General features: G+C 33.6%; 2 protein-coding genes across 9 annotated transcripts in view; both read right to left on the bottom strand.

Annotated features, from left to right (window-relative positions):
- LOC138948613 (tripartite motif-containing protein 2-like) overlaps positions 1-6,000 on the bottom strand; it is a 39,269-nt gene that overhangs the window by 19,796 nt on the left and 13,473 nt on the right. The gene's annotated exons all lie outside the window — the stretch shown is intronic.
- The window catches only part of LOC138948610 (neuralized-like protein 4), a 197,164-nt gene that overhangs the window by 186,576 nt on the left and 4,588 nt on the right, over positions 1-6,000 (bottom strand). The gene's annotated exons all lie outside the window — the stretch shown is intronic.

Here is a 6,000-nt window from a genome sequence, read left to right as displayed (position 1 = left end):
ACAAAATCACGAGAAAAAAAGAAACGAAGAAAAACAACAGAAATCCCGAGAAAGCGATACACAAACAACATTTGCTGACTTTTTGCAGAGCACACCAACGGTGAAATTAGGTATGTGTTCCGAAACACCCACTTTGCAAGAAAGAAATGGAATTCTATCGCCAAACATCAACAATGATGACGTCAAATCAAAGTCAGAAAAGAACAAGAAGAAAAAGAAGAAGAATTCTTCACAAATTACGTCATCTACATCGAATAAGAACACGGATCGTGTTCTTGAAGATTCTCCCAATAACTCATTTGGTGATGACCGTGATCGTTCTTTGGATCGGTTAGTTGATGATGAAAGCAATTGCGAAAGTGGGGAGAGCTGTACCCAATGTAGGGAAGAGAGCGACGACTTGGGTTTACCGTCGGTGTTGATCATCCATGATTCGGTCTTGAGAGACCTAGACCCTGAACGACTTGGCCGACGTGTTGGAGCGAAGATAACTAAGAAACAAGCAAATACCCTATCTGAATGTGTCACAGTGATACAAGAGATGAAGTGTCCCACACCCGAAGCAATCGTAATTTCCAGTGGAGTGAATGACTTAAAGTCAAAAAGAGGGGAGGAAGCTTGCAACCAACTCAAAACATTTGTGAATGAGGCAAACAAAAAGTATCCTTCAACGCATGTGGTCATAAACAAATTAGCGCCAACAAAGTTTGATGACATCGAGGCAAGAAGAGAAGTATACAACGCCTTGAATTTTGACACCTTCAGGGAAAAAAGAAATACCTCTTTCGTCTGCAATGACAATGCAGTGCAAATAAAGCCAGACGGAATACACCCGACAAAGAGGGGCATGGGAGTTTTGGCAAGGAATATGGGGCAACACTTAGAAAAAGTGCCCTGGCAAAAAATTCAAACCAAAAACAACGACCGTGAAAAGAGAATCATCAACGAACACAACTACCATGATGACGAACGTAAAGACCACTACAGAACGGAAAGAAGAAACGATGAGAGAGATTGGTACAACCAAAGACGAAACTACAAGAACAACAAAAACAACAAAGGAAACTTCAACAACGGATACAACAGAGGCAGCTACAACAACGGGCATAACAGAGACAACAGATACAACAGATTCAACGGAGAAAGCAATAACAATGATAACTTCAGAAGAAACGAGAACAACCTACACAGTGGAGAAGCCAGAAGAAACAACCACGATGAACGAGATAGGTACAACCAAAGACGAGGCTACAAAAGCAATCGATACAACAGAGGCAACTTCAACAATGGATACTACAGATTCATCGGAGAAGGCAACAACAATAATAGCACCAGAAGAAATGAGAACAATCTGTCCAGCGGAGAAGCCAGAATAAACAACTACAATAAATACAACGGATACAGAAGAAGAACCAGTCAGAACCAAAGATACCAGTTCAATGAGTACCAAGAACATGACAACAGAAACAAGTACGAGTATCATGGATTCGACAGAGAAACTGATGAAGGTGGATACGAGCGAGAAATCGACGACCATAGACATGACAGAGAAATCGACGACCGTGGATATGAGAGAGAAATCGACGACCGTGGGTATAACAGAGAAATCGACGACTGTGGATATGACAGAGAAATCGACGAACGTGGATATGACGGAGAAATCAACGACCGTGAGTACAACGAATACTACGGAAGAAACGAGTACTACGTGGATGATGGATACTACAACTAAAGAAACAAAAACAAATGACTCTATAGAAAGAGCAACAATGATGACGGAAAAGATGAAAATGATGAAAACAAAACACAAACTGTGGATATATGTTTCATTTTAATTTAAATCTTCATCTTATCACAATAAACATTGAAAATAATAATAATAATAATACTATGGTTACATACAACAAGCAAAAATCTAATTATTATAGTGAGCAAGACGGTGTTCTGATTAAGATTATGTCTTGGAATTTAAAGGGATATAAAGAAGAAATAGATGGTTATACCATAAATAAATTTACTGAAGAAAAAGTAACTCAACATTTAATTGAACATGATATAATATTTGTACAAGAAACGCATTTAGATGAAGATAGCAAAAAAGATATATACCTATCTGGTTTCTTAAAAAATTGTCACTTCATTAGAAGGAAAAGAAATAATGCTGTAAGCGCTTCTGGTGGAATTAGCGTTTTCATAAAAGATTACATAAAACATAAAATAAAGATTTTACCTAGAAGTGATAGTAACATTATATGGCTTCATGTAAAGAATGAATTTATGGGACAAGACGTATTCATTGGATGTATTTATATTCCTCCAGAACACTCATCTTTTGGTAAAGATTTCACCAATGACATATGGCATCAACTGGAAAGTGACATTGAAGAATTATCTACAAAAGGTTCCATCATACTATGTGGAGACATGAATTCAAGAACTGGAGAAATATGTGATTTCATACAATGTGATAGTGACAACAACAGATACCCTTTACCAGATAATTATTGTTTTGACAATTTCCGTAATCGCCAGTCATATGACAAAGTGATTCTAAAGCAAGGAAGACGGTTAGTAAATGCATGCATAAACAACAATCTTTATATTTTGAATGGAAGGACATTAGGCGATGTACATGGTAATTATACCTGCTTTACATACAACGGTTGTAGTACAGTTGATTATATCATATGTTCAAAGGTCTTATTTAAACATGTCATATATATGAAGGTCAATAAGCTAACAGTTTACTCAGACCATTGTTCAATAGAAATGAAAATTAGTCTTCCAATCAAACTAAATGAAAACAAAGATACAGAGCAAATCAGACAAAGATATAATAAATATTCAACTAAAACGGAATTAATTGAGCAAATACATAAATGGGACCAGAATTCTCACGAAAAGCTTCAATTAGTTTTGAATACTCAAAACATAAAGGCTCTTCTATTGGAAATAGGTGATGACATTGAAAAAACAAACCAAGTAATTGAAATATCCAATAAATCAAAGTGTATCAATAACATCACAAACAAATTGTCTCTGACATTAACTACTGCAGCAAAACAAGCATTAGGTACAAAAACTAAAACTAATAGAATAAGAAAAAAGAAGAAGCTGAAGAAATGGTTCGACAATGATTGCTTCTCATTAAGAAAAGAAATGAAATCACTATTAAATTCGTTGAATAGACATCCTTATAATAAAAATATTTGTCAAAAATATTATGCAACAAGAAAGAAATACAAATCAACCTTAAAGAAAAAAAAGCGACTCTACAGAAACCAGCTAGTAAGTAAACTAAATGAAGACTTTGATAAAGATCCAAACTCGGTATGGAAAACGTTAAAGGAATTAAAAACAATTGGAGAAGTAAAAGCAAACAATGTTGCTAAAATTAATCCTATGAAATGGATAAATCATTTGGAAAACCTTATAGGGACAGAAACTAAAGTTGCAGAAGTAAGACGGCAAGAAATTATCTCAGAATTGAATAAAATTCCTGAAAAACATTCGATACCTACCTTAGATAAGGATATAACAGAAGAAGAAATTAGAAATGCATGCAAATCATTGAAAAATAAAAAGTCACCAGGAAAAGATAAAATAATCAATGAACTTATCAAATCAAGTTTAAATTGCACTATTCAAATACTTGTAAAAATATTCAATTTGATCTTTTCAACTGGTTTATATCCAGAAGAATGGAAAAATGGCATCAGCATTCCAATTCATAAAAAAGGGGATCCATTTAATCCAAGTAACTATCGAGGAATAACTCTCACTAATAACCTCGGAAAATTGTTTTGTAAAATCATTAATTCAAGAATATCTTCGTTTTTAGAAAAAAATGACATCTTATTAAGAGAACAAGCAGGATTTCGTAAAAACTATAGAACCACAGACCAAATTTTCATTCTAAAAAACATTGTTGATGATATCATAAAAACTAAAAACGGTAGACTTTATGGTTGCTTTGTAGATTTCCAAAAAGCGTTTGACAACGTCTGGCACGATGCACTTTTGCTCAAATTATACAAGAATGGCATTAAGGGAAAATGCTACCAAATAATCAAAAATATGTACAATAATTCAAAAATATGTACACGAATTCAAGGAGAATATTCAAAAGAAATTGTTATCAAAAAAGGAGTTCATCAAGGAAATACGCTAAGTCCTACTCTTTTCAATATTTTCATCAATGATATTACTAATGGACTACCAGATAAGGACTCTCCTTTCATTCATGAAAATACATCTGATAGATTATCATGTCTTTTATATGCAGATGATTTAGTTCTTTTATCGAAAACCAAGAAAGGACTACAAAACAAACTAGATTTCTTATACAACTACTGCCAACAATGGGGACTAATAATTAACACGGAAAAAACTAAGATTATACCTTTTTGTCGTACAGAAACCAAGATAAGTAATACATTCAAATGTGGTGAGGACATAATACAAGTAACAGATCAATATAAATATCTGGGCGTAATATTTCATAAAAATGGTAATTTTGATTTAACGCAAGATCATTTGAATAAGCAAGGTAACAAAGCAGCGTATTATCTTCGTAAAGCATTTATAAATGAAAATGTTCAGACAGAAACTATACTACATCTATTTGACATGTTAGTACATCCAATTTTAACATATGGAGCTGAGGTTTGGTTTCCATATAATTTTACTAACACGAAAGATATCTCAAATCTTCATTCAGTTTTTGAGAATTGCTTATCAAATAAATGTCCAAGTGAATCTACACATATAAAATTTTGTAGATTTATTTTAGGAGTACACAAGAAAGCAATGTGGCTTCCAGTTTTAGGAGAGTTGGGAAGATTTCCACTAAGTATAAAGATGATATCACAAGTCATAGGATTTTGGGGACATATCTTAGATTCAAATCAACAGTCTTTATTACATCATTTATACAGTTTGATGATATCTAGCTCTAAAACAAGTCCATGGTTGCAATTTATTAAACAATTATTATCACTTGTAGGATTTGAGCATGTTTGGAAAAACCAATTTACATTTAATGCTAATAAATTACAATTTGCTATACAACAAAAAATTATGAATGAATACGTTTTATTTTGGAAAAACAAAAAATCTGAAAAATGTTCAAGACTTGAGTTTTATTCACTAATTACAGAACGATACACAATACAAGCCTATTTAATTTATATCTCAAATATAAATCATAGAAAAGCTCTAGCAAAATTAAGAACAAGCACACATTCTTTAAAAATTGAGACTGGGCGTCATAGAGGAATATTGCGAGAGAATCGCCTCTGTAATACATGTAATGTAATTGAAGATGAGCTACATTTTCTAGACAATTGCAAGAAATTTAACAATATTAGAAAAAAGTTAGTAGAAGAAGAAGTATCAAACTGTGACTTAAGGAAACCAAGCGATCTGTTATTTAAAAAAGACGAAAAAATTCAAAAATTGCTTGGAGCCTTTGTTTTTAATTGTTTCAATATTGAATGAAATAATTTGTACATTATTTATCCATTCAGTTATTGTACAACTTGTGTCAATATCCTTAAGGGTTGATGACAATAAATTCTATTCTATTCTATTCTATTCTATTCACACAAACACACACATATACACACGCACGCACGCACGCACACACACACACACACACACACACACACACACACACACACACACACACACACACACACACACACATACATTTAAAAAAACCATTTACAGTATGTACGAGTATATAATATTATGTGCATTCGGCCAATATCATGAGCAGTCTGATAAACAAGACAAAACAAATACCGTTGTGTAGAGACAGTCAACTGTTTAAAACGAACGGGTGATTGTGAAATTACACACAAGTGTTGGGGGGGGGGGTAGGGTGTGGAGGAATGAGGGGCAGACCGAGCGACAGGCAAAAAGGGTTTGGTGAGAGATTGAACACGTGAAGGGGAGTCAGACAGACAAAAGGGGTTTGGTGAGAGATTTAACACGTGA

The sequence above is a fragment of the Littorina saxatilis genome, linkage group LG15 (genome assembly GCF_037325665.1).
Source record: "Littorina saxatilis isolate snail1 linkage group LG15, US_GU_Lsax_2.0, whole genome shotgun sequence".
Classification (NCBI taxonomy): Eukaryota; Metazoa; Mollusca; class Gastropoda; order Littorinimorpha; family Littorinidae; genus Littorina; species Littorina saxatilis.
This window is presented reverse-complemented; position numbering and strand designations above follow the sequence as displayed.